General features: G+C 39.5%; 1 protein-coding gene and 1 non-coding gene across 2 annotated transcripts in view; one reads left to right on the forward strand and one right to left on the reverse strand.

The window, feature by feature from the left end:
• LOC132914045 (aryl hydrocarbon receptor protein 1-like) overlaps window positions 1-19751 on the forward strand; it is a 154388-nt gene that overhangs the window by 12366 nt on the left and 122271 nt on the right. The window lies entirely within an intron of this gene.
• On the reverse strand, window positions 13649-13720 carry Trnad-guc (transfer RNA aspartic acid (anticodon GUC)). Its single transcript has one exon. It is a non-coding gene; the product is annotated as a tRNA-Asp (tRNA).

Genomic DNA, 19751 nt, shown 5'->3' on the forward strand with positions numbered 1-19751 from the left:
AATATATTCCTTGAACTGATAACCAGTTTGGTCCACGCACCGGTTCAGGTCCTCGATCAATCGACCGTGTTTTCGAAGCAGATCGTGCACGCACGCGCGTATCTGTTTAAGAACGTCCTTCTTCGAAGCGGCCTCTGTGTAATTACGATCATCAAGCCCTCTATCCTCGCGGTGAGAAAAACGGATGCTTGAAAAACCAAATGACAGCCTCTGGTGACGTAATGACAATGAGGTGGCCGCCTTCTGGCACCGGAAGTACCTGCTACTCGAGGACCAGGCACCAGCGGTCGGTGTCATACGCCATATCGTCTTCTTTTTTCTTTCTCTTTTTTCTCTCTTTTTTCCACTCTTTTTTCTTTTTCTCTTTCTCGGTGCGTAACGAATAAATGGCTAAATTGCCGAGGAACGAGGCTAATTATCGAGCTTCGTGGAAAAAAACAAGGATCGGTCGGTTTGCGTATACGTTCGGTCAATTTTGGAAGTTGGACTAGCATGATTACTGGCTTTCGGGATGAAACGTCCGACGATTTCCTTCGCACTGACAGGAGGAAACGTTCTAGGGGTGAATGGAAGCGGATGTGCACGTCTTAGGGATACGTTTGGTTCGGATATCGAGCTCTAGAACTATGGCGGAATAGAATAATTTTGTTTATCTGGACTGCTTTTATCGCAATGGACTTTTAGTTAATTCGTTTGCTTGTTGCTACGTAAGTCGTTATTATACGTGAACGAAAGGTACGTATAATAGGTAGAGTGCGGTTATTTATGCAGATGCATATCTTCGTGAATGTAATTTAGAAAAAATGAGACCTAAGTAGAGAAGAGAGTTGTTTTATTCAGTAAAAATTATAAGGGATATCACACTTGCGATATTTTACCTATCTTTCCGTATTATGTGTACGCTTCGTATTTCTCCCACAAATGCATCAAAATTTGCAGTGTAGTAATAGGTAATGGCGAAAATTGATGAATTTCTTATTGCATGAACTCCAATTATGTAGTTCATCTCTCGGGGGATTCAAATAATGGAATTCTCTACTGTTATGCTGCTTTCATCTAGATATGTATCTGTAGATAGGAATAGTATTCTTCGTGTTGTACATCTGTTTTTAATAGGGGGTTTCAGGATTGAAAGTTTAATTAATAAGGAAAAGGGGGAAGGGAAAGGACGCATGTACCGTTTCGAGGAAGCAGGAGGATGTAATTTCGTGGAATACGCGAAATAATTATCGAAACAGCGCGATACGAGGGCCGGTGTTCCGCTATTTCGTGTAATTAGTTTGTCGACGGTATCATTAGTTCGAGTATCGTTGTTGCTCTTCCTTCGTGGACCTTCATTCGATTCGCACATTGTGCCTCGTGTTCGCTGGTCGGTATATCCTGACCTCTTTTCCCGCTGCCAAGGTGTGGCTGTATTTTCAGAACACGGTGAAACCATACCGTCGCAAATCGACACGCGTTTCCATTCTCTTCTTTCGATCCAGAAGAAATTTCAGCTTGAACTTTTTTCACTTATAATTCATCCTGAGAATTATTTACCTATTAGCACGAAGAGAAAAGAATAAATAAAGTTGAAGTCCAAACGAAGGCAACCGTGCAAGTTTTAAGTTGTTTCTAGTCGCACGTTCTTAATAGCGATATACGTTTCGAAATATCTACAAAAATAGAGAATAATTATGTTATAAATTACTACAATCATCACAAGTACCTTCAGAATTCATTTCGGAATTTATTATTATTTATGTCACCTAAAATAAGCCATCTAGTTTTCACAACTAATAAAAGGAGATAGATTTAACCGCCTATTACAATTATACTATTTAACTTGTAAGAAGCACGTGCCAGTTTAGAAAAATTATTCTACTGCCGTTCGTAATAATAAAAAACGCACATAAACGATATCTTATGAAACAATATCGACCATCATCATGTCAAAACAAAAAGAACATCGTCTCGACTTTATAAGAAACATAACTTTGTTATACGTTAATGAACAGCGAAGCGGTCAATTATTTTCTACTTCAAACCACTTTGCTCAAAAATTAACTTTTCTCAGTCGCATCGCTGTTGATGCACAAAAGAGTGAATAAGTTAAGGGCTTCTCATCTCGCACATCATCTCACAGCTCATCTCATAGCTCATCTCATAGCTTCAGAAAGTTTTTATCGTAGTTTTTCTACGACCTATCAGACCTTGGCGAGGCAAAGCGGCTCCCGGTCCTGGACAAGTCGGTCAGGCCGTCATCGTCGTCGCTGCATCCCCTTCATTTCGCTATCCGCTCGTTTCGGTAGAATTTGCATTCAAGGAACGCGAAATTGGGCGGTGCAAAGATAGAGCTAATGCTCGCGGGGCGGACCACCGCGCCGTATAAACACAGGGTAGTCGATGCCTTTCTGGCTTCATCATCTTCGCCCTGTGTATACGCGGTTGCGTTCGACTTTCCACCAGGTTGATGCGCGGCCCGCGAGAATTGCGGGATCGCGAGATTGCGAGATTGCGAAATTGCGAACTCCAGCAACGTTTCAAGTTTTCTACCACAAAACTGCTATTCTCTATTTTTCTATCGATGCACGCCTTACGTATCGTTAGATACTCTCTTCTTCCTTTGAAAGAAATTTACGCAAAGCCTGCAATTTACGACTACATTTTTGCAAATCATTCTCTCGGAACGTGTAATGAAATTACTAAATTAAATACAATATCATTATCGGTACAACGCACCTGAAGAAGCGAGTCTAATTTTCAGTTTCTACGGACTTTCGTATTTTACTTTGTAAAAAGCACAGAAAAACGCAAATCAATAATTATAGTAATAATAAAAAACGCACATAAACGATATTTTACGAAACAATATCGACCATCATCATGTCAGAACAAAAAGAACATCGTCTCGACTTTATAAGAAACATAACTTTGTTATACGTTAATGAACAGCGAAGCGGTCAATTATTTTCTACTTCAAACCACTTTGCTCAAAAATTAACTTTTCTCAGTCGCATCGCTGTTGATGCACAAAAGAGTGAATAAGTTAAGGGCTTCTCATCTCGCACATCATCTCACAGCTCATCTCATAGCTCATCTCATAGCTTCAGAAAGTTACAAGATAATGTTTTATTTATTTTGCTACGTTGGAAAGGTCGATCATAAAAGAGTCAAGAGTTTCTCTCTATATCATTTCCAAATGGAGTGATTAATAAGCGATTCTTCGTCTCAAACTTTCCAGTACTAATATCGCCCACGTTCCACGAAATGTTCGTTTGCTACTCTATTAACGAAAGTCATATTTAAACAGTTAAAACCATTTTTTTTTTTTTTTTTTTTTTGTTATTTTCAATCACGAAGATTCCGTGTTACTTTTGTCGGGATATTTTTATACGATTTGCTCGTTAATTGGAAGTACACAAAGGACCTACTAAGTTGCGCATAAGAAATCCATGGAAATTACCAATTACGGCGTAACGTGGCTTTTTAAAGAGGCAGCATCGGGCAACGAGCTGGCGACTCGTACGAAAAAATACGATCGTCTTGTCAGAAGGATCGCGTGACGTAGTTAGTTGGTACCGATCGTCGAGGAATTAAATGTTAAGATCGAGATGACAGTGTATTAAAGCGTTTTACGATAAACATTCGGTCGCCGTAGGGAAGATGGAATCCTCGTGCACGGTAGGAATTAATTAATGAAAAGACGACGCGCTACAGATTGGCGTGAAATTGCCGGTTCAGCGGGGCCGAATTCGCGGTAAATACCAATATTCTGTCGCGGTCGGAATTTCGAATAAATATGAACGCGTCGATCAACGTATCATTTCTATGCTAATGGTACCGATACGCCGCCGCCGCCACTCTGGTATTGCCTGCTTAAAGGCCGATTTACACGTACTTGAATGCCGGTCCGTGTTGCGGTTTTGTAATTACGGCAGCGTAATAAACACCGAATAACAATCGAACTCGTTTTCCCCTATTAGTTCGTTACAGTTGCAAAAACAAGGATCTGTGAAACGAGCTCTTTCCGATACGTATTATAGGCGAAACAACAAGTTATATAGCGGCTAATGGCGCCCGGTTCAGTTATTTTCATAAGAAAATTGTGACAGTCTGTCGAACAGGCGAAATAACAACCTTCGTGTGTTTTTGTCAAGGCAATCAAATTGACAAGGTTTTGACGAAAAAGTGGTAATTCGTATATTTTAAAGATGATTTCAGAGAAAACGTGGGAACTGTGTTATTATGGTATCGAATAAAAGGTAGTCTGGTACTTTTGAAAAGTTGCGAGTAGACAAAAACGATTATAAAACTACCATTTTCACCGTTTTCGATATCCGACGATTGTTTGAAAATATCTACAAAAAGCCCACGCATGTACCATCGATATTCAGGCATCGATAGCCCGCAACAAAACAACTCGGACATCAAAAGTAACATTAGCCGCAGTCTGCATCCTCGGTTTGATGGCCAGCTTTTATCCGATACGCCAATTTGTTGGTCGAACACACCGGAGACCCTTAGGTCGAAATGTGTATCCGGAGATGGGCGAAACGTGCGTTGCACGTTCGAAAAGCCGGTGATCAAGGGTAAAAATGAAGTCTTCTCTCCCGCGCAGACTTGTCTCCTGGTGATATGTAAATTTCTGCGGTGCATATCGCTGTTACAAATTCGAAGGCAGACCTGGAGGGGAAGGGGGAAGAGAGATCGGCCCGTAGCCCCAGCGCCGACTGTGTAGACGTGTAATCTTCGGAGCTAGCCACTAGGCGGGGTAATAACACGCTCGCGATCACAACGTCGGGGTATCAAGATGCTAGCCAGCGGAGCCGTGCACGTAGCGCGAAATCGGTAGCAAGTACCTAACAGGTGAAGAACTCGGAGTGATTTTCTCTTATGGTGTGCTCGACCGGGGCCAGATCGGCGTGTTAGCGGCGTTTATTTTAACCGTTTCGAGCCGCGATACCGATTATTACGATATTACCGTAGGTGTGTCGCGAGTCTGCGGAATTGAATGTCGGCCGATCGGTCAGCCGAGGCTTCGTGGGAGAGATTCGAGATTTGCACAAGAATTGCATCCGTTGAGAATCTCAGAACGATTCACTGACAGAATTTTTAAGGAAGCACCGGGGATACCGAGAAGAGAAAGAAACGGATTGGCTGCAAGGTAAAAGGGAAAAGAATGAGCAGTGGCAAGGGAAAGGTCCTTGAGTAAAGTTTTATGCACATTGTAGTGGCTGTGTGCGATCAGTATAACCGTGTTTAAGTAGCTTGAACAATTTTTGGTCAACCAATCGAATCGATTTAATTCGAATAATTTATATATATATACACACTTGGTACGTTATTTAAAGCGACCATACTAAATTCCAAATTTTTATGCGGTACATGTGTGTTTTGAGTAATCAGATTTCAATATGTTAATTTAGACGTTTCTGCCAACAGGTTAGCTTAATCGTTGGCGAATGTCCGTGTCATTTAGCCAAAGATAAACGCGTGGACAGTCTCTGCTTAAAAACTTCAACTTAAATCGCTGAAGTGGGTCGACTGATTGTCAGTCGATGAAGCAAAAATTACTTAATGTAAACGCAGTTTACGCGACAAGATTGTCGACAAATTCACGTAAAGAGACTTCCTGTCCCCACAAAAGATCAAGTACGTGATCGTCATATCGTTTTCCCTCGCGTGCCGTAGAAGCATCGTTCGCGGCTTGAAAAACGCGCCGCGCGCCCGCTGCGCCCGTAATTTCGGAATTCTTCTAACAGTGTAAACGCCCACTTGATGTTTTCGATATCGTGTAATCGTACGGAGCGGCCTCGCGGGACAATATTATGTGCCGTAACGTTCGTATAAATTTTCGAGGGCGAGGTGCCGCGTTTTTGCCGGTCGATCCGTATTAATTAGCATAATTTCAGGCGCGCTGTCGGCTGGCAGGTGGGACAAGAGCGAGCTCGTTTCCGGCAGCCGCCGCCGTCACCCAGCGACTTGATTTATTTAATAAAATTACAGACGGAAGAAAAAACGCGCTGCCGGGCTCACGTACGCGATCGCGACGCGATACGAACAGGATCCGTGGATCCCTGATCGATACTTAACAAAATAACGGTAATGAGAATAAATTGAATAGCATGGGTAAATAACGCAGGGTAATGCGAGTAAATTAACGTGCCGGATCAAACGAAAGTAATAATTGATTACGCTACACGAGTTATTGGTATATAATTGATGCATGAACAACGTAATTACAATACGTACGAAGTTGTTATAATCGATCAAAGGAAACCGAATGATGCGATGATGGGTTGATTGTAGAAATTGTTGTACCTCTGTTTGTTGGTGGTAACATGCTTATGGGAAATGAGATGAAACGATGAAATCACGAAAACATTATTAATATATTAAAGTAAAATGCCTGATATATAAAATTGCCTGTTATTCTCTCTAACACATTGAAAGAAATTTTACAAATTTCTTTTCCTACTAAAAATTCTTACAATCGCTTCAATCAAATAATCTGCATCAATTATCGTATATTTTATGACATTACCAGTTGTCTTAATATGTATTTAAGAACAAAGACATATTTTCTCAATTGTCCAATAAGGATCAGCATATATTATTTTAGAGATCCGTTGACTGCCGTATTTATTACAGTTGCTTGAGATGGAATGGAAAATACGTATCTGTTTATGTGTGTGAATAAGCAGGTTCCTTTGTCAGTTCGATGGACTTTCGTGGAAGGGTATTAAGATTGACATCGATTCGCAGAGAGAATGAAATCAATTTATCAGCCGGGCTGCCCGGGCTGACGAATGCGTTTCTGAACGAGGCAACACCCACGCGCGGGCCGGTCGCGCGATCAATGTTGTCAGTGTAATTAATTCGCTGGCATTACGCACACAGCAACTCGCGAACGATTAACAAATCGATTTATTTCGCGTGTGTTGAGGCCTCGGCTTCCAAACCCGTGTCTTTGCGCAATTGTTCAACGCGACACTGTGAAATTTATCAGCGACAACGTTATCGGTATCGATCGTAATTTTTGTACGTGGATGAATTAAATGGAATTAGTTAACATTCGACAGCTTAAAATTTAACCTTCAAGTTTGTACAGAATAATCGAACCTGTACAGTTACTTCTATAAGACGCTATTTGTACGGACATGTTTTTCAATATGCCAAGCACAGGAGAAGAACGCAGCATGTTCATTTTTATTAACTTTTTGGTAGTTTTACGAATGTAAGTTTCTCGCAGATAGGTGATAAGTCTGTGAAATTTTAAATAACTGTACTTTACGGAGAAACGCCGCTCTAAATGATAAGAAGAAAAGCGAAAAAGAAATAGGCGTGAATGGACAAGGAAAATTCGTACGTATTTTCTTCCGTTCGCGTTTATTCCAATTGTTTTTGTCATCTGGTAGTCGATCGCTTGAAAAATCGGCCGCTTTTAAGAATAATCGGTAGACGCGGTTGCAACATGATAGTCGCGCAGCGGTGTACGCAACAGTTACGCGACCGATCCGGTGTCGCCATTTTAGAGATTTTTCCGTTAGTTTCTTTTCTTTTCGCTCGAATCTCTATGCTTTCCATCTACTTTCCTACGTTGCTCCTACGATTCTCGAGAAATCTTTAGTTTAATCGTAATGCCATAACATTCGCATTAACAGATGAATAGATTACTCATCATCGAAGAACTGATCCCAAATTTTTTGCTTGGTAGTGTACAGTGCACGCGTAATAGGCAAAAATATACACATTTTCCAAGATATAGTACTCTCTGTAGTATTTATGAGTAAGTAAAATAAATTTTTACCTAGCTTCTATCTTTCTAATTCTATCCCCGGAAGATTAATTTGCATATATATCTACAGTCTACTGATATTGTATCCGAATTATGGAATTAATAAAAGAAACGGAGTTGATCGGTTTAACTTCTGTTTATTCACAGATTCGAACGCGCTGCTTCTCGTTGGAGATTTCAATGCCTGGACACAGTCTACTAGACACGATGGTGTTCGATTTTTCATAAGACAAATGTTCGTCAATTTCCTCCGGACATTTTCTCCGATCCTGTTATAAAACTTCATTTAATATAACGATCAATTTGCAATTATCTGTTGCTCGATAAAAGCTTAAGTACGTCCACCAGCGAACCCCGTTATCTTCGTCAAACATCTCAGATAACGACGTCATCGTTCGGACATGTAGTATCTGCCATTGAAGAGCAAACCGAAGCAAATGGATAGCTATTAAAAAGCAAGCGGCGAGGATGGTCGGATAAAACGCGTAGCAGGTGTAACATAAAATGCAACGGGCTTTGGTAGAAGAGAACTTCAGTTTAGGTTCACCGAACGACTCGAGTTCCAGCGCGAGAAAGAGTCGCGTTTCGCGAATCGGAGGAGTACCTTTACCTGGGCTGGCCTGTTGCAGGAACTGCAATGACTGCTATACGATCTACATACCAGCTAATAGGTGTAGCTAACCGGAAAAAGAGAGTCACTCGACCATTCGATGTCCGTTTGTTTACATAGACGTGAGTGGCGTGTGCATTTTTACAGGGAGGATCGGATATCGGGGCGTCGAGTTAAGTTACAGTTGGCCTTTTCTCTCCTTTCTATCGTTCCCTTCTCTTCTAAGCTTCTCCCTCTCATTCTCCTAACACTTAACCCCTTCCCTTTTACTTTTTGTTATTACCTTGTTTTTGGTTAGTAAACTGTGGAAATTTGTTGGACGATTCGCATTCGATGTCAGCAACATTGATATTGTACTTTGCGATGTTCCATTTTTGCCTCGATTTCTTTACGCTAGTTCTAGTTTGTAGTATCCCGTGAATTTTCCTTCTTCTGCCGATTATATTTTAACGAGTTTACTAGCTTTGCTAATTTACGCACGTTGATCGAAGCTATTTCTATATACCGTCACTCTTGTTGGATCTTTATGAAAACTTTATAAAAAAAAAAAAGAGACGAAAATGGATAAACGAAACTGGAAAGATCGTTGAGAAATGTTGGCAGAAAATTCTGTAGAGGACAAGAGTTTCTTAAATATTACGTTGATTTTCTTCTTGGACAATAAAAATTGAAGACTAGTCATGTCTAAGATGGGGGAAGGACAGTGATTCTATTAAATGCCCGATGATTTTCCAACGAGTGGTCAGAGAATGTCCGACTTACCGACAAATTGTCCAGTCTGGACGTAAGTAGTTTAAATTACATCCTCGATTACGAAGTCGAGAGACGCGTGGGACGGCGAAAGTCTGTCACTGGTGTGCTCTAATCGCGATATAGTCGCAAACTTTCCAGCCTTTCGTATCTCCCCCTACTGCAGTTCAAGAGGGAATTGCAGTTGTATCGCGACGTGATTGTTCAGCGTCAGTTCGCTATCGATTATTGTTATTGCAGCAGCTTGTCGGTGGAAAATAGACACGACATGCACCGAAAGGTGTCTATAGTCAGAAAAGTGTAAAGAATTGATCACTGTGTTTCCTCACGACATATTTTCTCTTCCATGTTTTCTCAACAAACTTTTCTGTGTCTAATAAACCTTGATATCGTGGAACTTTGGAAGTCATTAAATCGTCTGATTACATGCATAAAAATCTTCTTTCGATTGTATCAAACGTGTATTTTTAAATAAAATTGCGTAAAGAAGTCTTTTGTCGTATTTGATTAAATTGACACGGAATAGAGGCGAAATGGAAACTTCAAACGAAAGAATATTTCCGGGCTTTAAAAACGTGTGTTTCGAATGACATTAAATGCAAGTAAAAATGTTATTTATCGTAGGCACTTGATTAAATTTAATAGAGAATGGAAACGAAATTGCAAATGTTTTTAGAGAATAAAGAGTAGGTTGATTACACGTAATTAAATTGGCTGTAAAAGATTGAGATCACTGGTTAAATGTTATTTTTGCAATAAATTCTGCTGGAATGTGGTCGGACGTTTGGTGCAACGACACTTATGCTTTATGCGTTCGATACGACGGTGCTTTTCATTAAATCGATATGCTGCATTGCGCACCTTGTTACACGATTCTGTGCTCTTTATATTATACACAATTATTACACGTCGTTGTATCACTGAGAGCTGCTATACGTGGTTACGTATGTTTGCAGTCCTCTTATGACACATTGTCACGAAACATGCGAACCGTTACCATTGTTTGTTGCATCGTTCCTTTTATTCGTCTTCCTCGCGGCTGATTCGGTTTTGAAAAATTGCGTTAAGATTACTTATGTCCACCCCCGCGATTTCTTTACTCTTGCTTTCTTATTAAACGCATCTCGTCATATATCTCTTCGTTTGGAAGAAAAAAAAAAAAAAAAAAGAAAACAAAAATAAAATTCAGCTGTGAAATATCGCGCCCGAACGAAATAACGTTAATTACGTGAATCTTTCGACGAGCAAGTTTAACCAAACGTATAATATAAATATTCAAAGAAATAATAACCCTTATGCAAGTTTTTTAACCAAGAGATTAAAGAAGAAGAAAATAAAAGCTGGAAAAATATTCCTGGGAGCGGAATAAGAATTGCGCCAATTTCTCAATGAAAAATGAGATGCCAACCAGAAGATACAAATAAAAGGTCGGCTAAAAAATTCCTCGAATGTGAATAAAAATGTACTCGAATCTTTCTACTATCTGTCGCAATATAACTCTTAATAATCGAATTTAATTTCCTTGAACTTATCGGGCAGTGAGCCGTGAGTCGAACTGGCAAAAACGATTCTCACGTTGCATTTTGTGGACGCGGGCGCGAGCGCGCTCTTGCCCGCGGTTTGTTGGCGCCTTACGGTGGAACAGTTTTGGAATTAACCCATTAGCGCTAATGAGGGAATCTGAAGTCAATTAAGCACGCCGTGATAATATGGGACCGATAAGCGAGAAACCGATGAATATGCAAACTATCGTGCGGCCACCTGCCACATGCCTTTTCTTAGAGGCCGCGGCCGAGGAACGCGCGTGCACACACGCAGAGGCGTCGAATTTTCACGGAATTGGTATTATACATATCGAACGAGATGCGAGAGTACACAGATTGTGACATCGTGATAACTTTTTCTCTTTGTGCCTGTAATTTATCTCTCTTACCTTTCGATCGACCGAGAGTGCTTGTTTTAACGAATCATCTTAATAACGAGAAGATAGGACATATATAGCGGTGGACGAGATTAGTATTTTTATGTATGACGTTGCTACCTTTTATGTTAGATAATTTTTATCGTGGAATTTTTCCGCGGCTCTAACTTATCTCCGTTACTTTTTGATGAACCGAGGGTGCCTTGTTTTAACATATTATCCTAACGACGAGCAGATAGAACCTAAATTGTGAACAGGAAAGGATTAATTATGTACATTCGCGTATACTGTATTTAGTTGTGCAATATATTTCAATTCAGCAAATTTCATTATTAGGAAACTAAGGAATCGTGTTGAAGAGTCATTTATGAATACAGAAGTGTTACGTTTTAATTAGATGTAGATAACATTAAAAAGAAAAAGAAAAACTTATAATTCAGTTCCGTTATGTAAATGTCCGATTTTTTGTTGCAGGTAAGTGGTCACAAATTTCCTCGCATAGAATTCTTGTCCGTAAGTCTGGTAAGCTTATTTAGTTATTTTACAACTGTCACGTTAGTGTTAATATTTACATATTTCAATATACTGCGCGAGTACACGTTTGATTTATACATTAAGTTTTTTCCTCCGTTGATAACGTTCGATCTCTCTATTCGAATTCGATGATTTACGTACACCGCACTCGAGAAATATATAAATATTTATCCCGAAAGATAACGACATTATATTTCACCAGATCGAGATAAATCCCAACGGAATTGAAATATCAAATTAAGATAGAGATAATCGTAGAATTTGCACAAACCCGTTCAACAAGGAGAACGAGTTGCCATAGTATCGCGCTCTTTCTTGACAGTCAGCGAGATTAATCTACTAACACGACACGCATTTTGATTTTCTCGTTTTTTTAAAAACATTGCGAGTACCCGCGTGATATTTGACATCGGCGAATTTAAAGAATCACATTGAAAGATAATTTTTAATACGTGTCCTCATATAATTTCGGTGTGTTACGATATAATTATTATTAACATACAGGGAGACACAAAAGTATCCGTACAGTTGGCATGTTGTAGAAACAAAAAGAGAAACGGTTTCTATATTATCGAAAAAGACTGAGAAAACATAGAACCAGATTTCGTTGACTTATACTTGAATATTTTTAATAATGGAAATATTTTTTCTCTTTTTATTTCTACCGAAAGAATTCTCTTCTTGTTTACGTGTATCGTACCGAATACTTTTGTCTTTAATCGTAGCTATTCATTTTTAAGCAACACGCAAAACACTCAACCCGATAATTGCAAGGAATTCGTCATAGAGCAGCGGCAAAAATTTTCATAATTTTCTAACGGCCGTAAAACTCGCACGGTTTTTCTCTCCAACGATTCCAGCCAAACAGAAATATTTATTCCACGAAGATATGGAAATGAACTTGGCGGCGAATTTATTTCCGGCCGCGTCAGCACGCGCCGCCTGTTTTTGCCACCAAAATTCACCCGCTTCCGTGGAAAATTCGTCTCGTTTTTCTCATCCAGGCCGCCATTAACGGCACGTGAGAGGATTTTTTGGCCGTTTTGCCACCAAACGAGACCGCGATTTTTCGTGACGAGGCACACACAAAGGGGGGAGAAGGAGAGCGCTGGACAATCGTGAGGAATCGTTTCGTGACGCTTGCCGATTTGTCTTGCGACTATTAGCGCCGCATCGGAATTTCGCTGATTGTTTGGGTAATTAGCGAAACACGCGGCCCTCGAGAACGATGGTACCGTATCACGATGCTCGATGACGCGAATACACTGATTCGATTGCTTCGCTTTTTATAGTTCGTTGGTTTCCAGCACGATTTTCAACCGTGAAATGAGTTGCGTTAGGAATTAATTGCGGTTGCTAATTGGATTTTTGTTTGGTGAAATTCATTCATGTGAAAGGAATAGCGAGGCTAAATGGAAATCTTATTCGATTGTCGGGCTGCTGTGCTGTTTAGAATTAGAGCTTTGGAATTAGGCAACACTGTGATTTATGATCGGTTGATAAGAATCTTCATTGATGAGTAGTTTCTCTTATTCGCTGAATTACTCACTTTACTACTTGTTATTGTAGTATTTCTAGTCGTCGTCGGTGTTGTTTAGTCTTTTTTAATTGAAGCTGCAACGACCGTTTATCGATGCAGTTGTAAGCAATTTACAAATGTTCAATGATCTTGTACAATATTCTATTACACTTCGATTTCGCTATACCATTACATACGAGGTCAAGATAATCTGGTATTCGCTCTTTTTTATTTGCCGTCACGAGAAAGAATGACCCTGTTATGAAAATCCAAGAGCTTCGTTGTCAGGTCAATGTGGCCAAACTCCTTTGTCCTCTGCCTGTTATTCTGCGCCTCTGTACATAGCATATACGTATAGGATACTTCGTCTGACGTATTCTTTCTAAGTGTCTTTAGTAAGACGCGTGGTTCATTATGAACACAATCACTCGATAGTTTTTATAAATACTTTATTTTTGCGTCAGTGGATGTAAATAGTTAAAAATATTTTATACACACTGTATTTTATAATTTTATGAATGAAAAAAAAAAATTCTCCCCGGCGGGGAATCGAACCCCGGTCTCCCGCGTGACAGGCGGGGATACTGACCACTATACTACCGAGGACTTGTGGTAACATGAAGTTCCAGTACTCCAGAAGAGTAAAAATTCAATGAAAATCGCACTTTATTTTTTTTTTTATTTTAATATAGAACATATTGATATAATACTTTTCATTCAACAACTAAAAAATTATGTTTTTATGATTAACATGATATGTTACGATCGTGAAAAAAGTATAATCTATTATTTTAATACATGATGTAAAAATGATATAAATTTTCGCGAGCCATTTCTATCAAAGCATTAATATAAATTTGTTTCTCTTGTTTCTTTCGACCAAATAAAAGTCCCTTGAAAAGGGAAGACGAGGTTCGTTCTTAAGTGGACGTGCCCTCGTAGCGTTTAGTCGATTCGTTACGCACTATCTCTACACTAAACACACAAATTGCTAAAGTATCGATAACCAACCACTAATACCTTACCAGTTACCAAGAGTTCTATAGCTACAAACAAATATGTAATTTAGAAATTTCAACGTATACAGAATTTACCTTCAAATGAAAATTTTCTGTTTAAATTTTGCTTAGAAAAGATTTGTTTTTTTTCTTCTTTTTTCGCTAAAATCGAGATATCCATAATCGACCATAAATACGTTACTTATAACCACATAATTCGTTTAGTCGATATATTATCGACGATATTATTGATAACATGTATGTTCTATGTAGAAACAAATAATTTAGAGATTTCAATGTTTACACGACCTAAGTAGCTTGAATGGACGTTTTTGTTTAAATTTCACTTGGAATACGAGGAATGCTCACGCGTCTTCTCTTCTTCTTCTTCTTCTTCTTCTTCTTCTTCTACCGATGAATTCGCGAGGAAACGTATACACTGCTGGAAGCATTGTAAAAGTAAACAGAAACGTGCAAGTTTTTCTCACGAGAGACCGCATGAAAAGAGGACGTGGCCGGAGGAAGGCAAACTGCAGAATGCGATTAGGGTAGAGTCAGAGTCATTCATGGGTCTCGTTACGAGACGTCTGCAAATCACTCGTCAAGGGTCATGTCGTAAATTACATGTCGTCTCATGGCCCGAGGACTGGACTCTGCGCCACACGTGTCCTTTTCCAACACTGGAAACAGTCTTTTCTCCCCGAGGAAAACGTTGAGCTGTTCTAATCGCTCTTTTTTTCTATACATAGTTCTATACTTTGGACAAATCTTCAAATCTTAAGAACTCATGCAATTTAACGAGCTTAAAAGAACCGAGGTAAAGAAGATGCACGATAGAGAAGCAGAGAAGGGAGTTTGTTTCTCAAGAAGGTCAACTGTACTTCTTTGAATGCAAATGATGAATACGTAAACACTAGTGCGTACGCTGTACAAGCAAGTTTGTTAAACGATATCTCGAAATGCGTGTTACGTCTGGTATTGTTATAATTAGATCGAGCACTTTGATGCATTTTTCTATTTTCATGAATGTGACTAAAGGAAATGGAATTTAAATCGAAATTTGCATGTTTTATTGCATATTTTATTGTACACGTCGTGCGCAGTTTTGCTCGTTCAAAATTCCCATAAATACATAAAAATCCGCGATCTAACTATATAATGGCCAGAAGCAGCGAACTACTTGTTCTAGGAATTTCAAAATTCCCATCATTTAAGGTATTATTATTCTAACATTACAACTTAATCATTAAGTATATCAATGCTACATTACGCGTTGTCTTCTGATTCCATTAACTGTTTCTAAAAATTATAATATTAATTCTTAACGAACACGTTTTCGGACATACCGAAACACGCCAGAGTAACGAATGGAAAACTAATTTACGAGGGACGAGGATTGCAATTAACTCGAGGCCACTGGCCAAGCCAGGTTCTTGTCTCTTTCGTTTTATTTTATATCGCACCTTTTACCACATTTTTGTCGTTTTCGGACGGAATCGGCGAATTCGTCGCTGCACCGGGGATCGGCAACTGGCATCAAGAAAACAGTACTCCTTATTAATCGTCGAGATGTTTATCACTGTTTAACGAAGGGGTCCTCAGAGTAATTAGGTTGCATCGTGGGGAAACGGGAAGTAACGAGGCACCTGCGTGTTTCCAGTTTCGCGTTAAAATGTTTCGGTGAAATAAATTGGCAGATTAATAGTAAACGATATTTTCGTTCCTCTCTTCCGAATTATCCTCCAGTTTTTTTCTTTTTTTTTTTTTTCGTTTACTGTAGAACTTCGTTTATGACAACATTTTCGAAGATTCAGAGATGTCATGTAATAAAGCGATGAGTTTCTCATGAAGATAATATATTAACAAATAGGTATCGGATCGATGTATGTACGGTTTGCTTTGATCAAGTTTCTTGAAATTTTTGGCAATCGAAGGAACCGTTGCAATAAGGGGGCAACTTTAATTATTCTTTTATTTGATATTATTATATAATTCAAGGGAATAATCTTAACAATCAAGTTCCTTCCATTTTTAACTATTTTATATTTAAATATTTCTTCCTATTTATAAAACGACGTTAAAGTAAAATAACCCGCAGAAATATGTTACGTTTTCTTTTTTTTATAATCTTCGTTATGATCCAGGGTATCAGTTTACTACGAAATATTTCCTGGTTTGTTTTTGGAAATTCGGTCGTCTTTTATCGATCCGAAAAGTTGTAATTCAGAATTGTTTGACAATCTTCGTGAATTGTTCGAGGATCATCCTTTCAAGGAAAATTTAGTTGACAAAAGTTTCTCAGGGTTGTATAGACTAGCATAGAGCGTAGGGGCGAACGTGCAACGGCAAACACGACCGATTGTTTGCAGACTTGTGCAAACGCGTTTGCGAAAACGCAAGTACCGCCCAATAGGCGGAGAAACAGCGGTGTTCGGTGGGTCGACGGCACGAAAACTTGTTCATTTTTTCCGAAAGATCACGCTAGCCACGCCATATGTTCGCTCGGCTGTTAGCTTTGCTTTTGACGGTGCCTCCGTTCCGCGTCATCTGTCCACTAAAACTTGCGAAATGTCCGGCCTGTTCTATGAAATATCGTTTTGCAAACTTATAAACGCTATCTACTTTGAAGTACACATATACCGATTCAAAGGTAGAATTATTCGTCACTGTTAATTCTTTCTAAAAGTAGTTCTCAATTTATCATCGTGCTGTGTATTTGTAGCGACAGTTGCTTTTATCCATACGATAACATCGTGTTTTATCCATTTTAGTCATCTTTGTAATATATCTTCTTAATAATTTAAGCGAGAATACGTCTAGTCGAGCAGGTATTTTATAGATGTTTTCTTCATGTAGGTTTAATATTAGTTATCTTCGCATGTCGGTGTCAATTTTTATCCTTAAAAATATTTCTAGATTTGATGAAGCTCATTGTTAAATTATGTACAAAAATCAGTATTTTCCAATACATTTTCTTGGAACAGATCTATCTTAGGTGACTTGAAATTGTTATGCTGGTCTAATAACAGAATTCCTTCGTGTAACACAATGAGTAATTTGGATTAGATTCGCCTTTTAAGCCCTTCCACTTTTGATGCTGATTTAATACTAGTGTTCGTTTTTACGAGCTTCTTTATACGAGAAAACGAAGCAGTTTCGCTTGAATTATGTTTTCTAAATTTTCATGTAGCCTCAATATTGATATTAACTTTCTCGGATTTCTTCGTGTAACAAAATGAAACGGTTTCGAGGTTCGATAGGGTTAATGGAGAGGGTCGGTTCTTTTTTTAATAAAAATTTATGCGACCGCGCTTTTCATCCGACCGAACACCGCTATACACGCGATGGAGCACGGGCTGCTTATTACGTGAGTTAAAATGTGCCAGCCGCTGATAAAGCGTTTTAAATGCAATCATTAATTTCGCGTCGCTGTTACCGCAATTAGAATTTGCATTTTATAAATATGCAGCCATGCCCCGCGTCTTTTTCCATGTTTACGGGCGCCCCCTTCTATCCTATTCCAATTGGCGCCAGTTCTTTTTCTTTCCGTCGATTACACGTAAGACCCGTACAGATTTTGCTCTGTTGGCTTCTAACGAGCCTAATGCTTGCGAGCTCTATAGTAGGCAACTGCCTACGTTGTTATTACATAGCAAACAAGGAACAATGAAAATACAAAAAGCTACGATAACGAGTGGAGAAGGGGGTTCATTTCTTTTAACTGAAGGTTCTAGATTTTTAATTCTATTTCCGTAGAGATCCCTATCGAATAGGAAAGTTACCTCAATCGATACGCCAAGTAGCAAGAACTACTTTTATTCCTCAGTCTTCGATTTTTAACATTTCTTACAATATTATGAGTATCTTGGAATGGCCGGTTCTCAACATTATTCTCAAGATTGTTTTCTCTCTTGTGTTCATATTGGGTCGATTAATAAACATTATTGGTTACATCGCGAATCTTCCTTCTTTTAATTCCGATCCAAATTCGACTTCATTCTCACCTTATAGAAATCTTTACGTCGCTTACGAATCCTTGGTATGGATTCACTTATTTTCTTTCATATGTAATGGGACCAAAAAAATGAAACCTAAATGGAGAATTGCTTTATTGCAACAGGTAGAGTATTTACGTAAAAAATTGTTTGATTGCAACAGGTACCCATACCTAGTGCTTTGGACACTTTATATACTTTTGCGTATTATATGCAGTCTAAGCGTTTGCGTTCCTCGACAGAACCACAAATGCATAAAAATTCGTGGTCTAATAACGATTGGAAACCTGGCTGCAATTTGAAATTTCTACGACGAGGAAGAAGAAAAAATTACCCGGGAACCGTTTGAGGAAAATCAAGGACGCGTATTTGTTTGACGCTCCTTGTTGGTCAGGCGAGAGGATCGAAAGAGAAAGAGAGAGTTGGACGGTATGAAGGGGAAGATTAGGGGCGAGAGGGAACTAAAAGTTGGGCCGAGCAATCAGCGCCACGCGTAATGCGTATCATTGGCCGGTCCTCGTAAACACGAGAGCAAAAAACAATTATTAAGGGAAGATTGAAGAGAACGGCAGCCAAGAGGGTGCAGAGCGAACGAGGATCCTTAGCGCGAATCCCACGGTTGTACCGTGCCGTTTGCCTGTTGACTGCCGTTGCCATCGCGCGATTTAGTGATCCTCGTCGGCGAATCTGATCGAGGGATAACCGTAAATTGCGAGAAGCTTTAACCAACGACGTGCTAATGACATTTTTTGACATTTAGCCTTTCGTTCAGTCTTGTACGTGTTGCAAGATAAGCGAAGAATACTGACAGTGGCCTTACATGGTAATAATAATATGGTGTCTCGTCTCAACGAAGAGAAAACTTTCTGAAATTTGACTAGCGTTGCAATGAAACACGACTGTCATGATTATATTGATCAAATTTTAAACCATTGCACAACCACCTCGCTAATGATTTTGTTATCGAAGTCAAGTTAACGTTTCCTTATTTCTATAATACAATTTTAACCTAAATCGAACCTCTCGTTTCAAAACATACCGCTAAACAGATAAATTAACAACCTCCCAACTCAACTACCTCAAGATGAACACGATTCCGCAAATTGACCGGCAAGAACGTGGCGCCAACGGGACAATTCAGTTCGCACCGGTAATTCGGTCGTTTGCGGAGAACTAACAGCTTCATAGAAGGTTCCCCGAGCCACCAAGTCCCAGTTACCGGGCAAAATGGCCGGGTCAGAGAATGAGTTACGCGAAACTGCGTAAGTAAGAGGTAATCGGTAAACAAGCAGCGGTTAGTTTTACGGGATGGAGCGAACTACAATGCAGAAGAAAGTCTCGTTTCTTACTAGAGGTTTTACCGTGTTTACCTTTCCGCTGTCGACGACCCGATTGGAGATCGGATTCGATGGGTTACGAACTCGTTTCGAGCGATCTCGTGGCGATTCGTGGAAACGACGAACCGCTCGTAATCGTTTCTTCTTTCCCAGTTAGCCTACCACCAATTTTTTACGTGCTCTTTCTTTGGTAGATTTCCGGATAAAGAGGAATTCATTGCCAGTTTTTCTTTTAACGAGACCCGCCTGCGAGTTGTTCCTGCCTCGGGCTTTCGCACGCTTTGTTTGTCTCACCTCGAAGAGAAAC

This window comes from Bombus pascuorum, chromosome 14, assembly GCF_905332965.1.
Source record: "Bombus pascuorum chromosome 14, iyBomPasc1.1, whole genome shotgun sequence".
NCBI classification, from domain to species: domain Eukaryota; kingdom Metazoa; phylum Arthropoda; class Insecta; order Hymenoptera; family Apidae; genus Bombus; species Bombus pascuorum.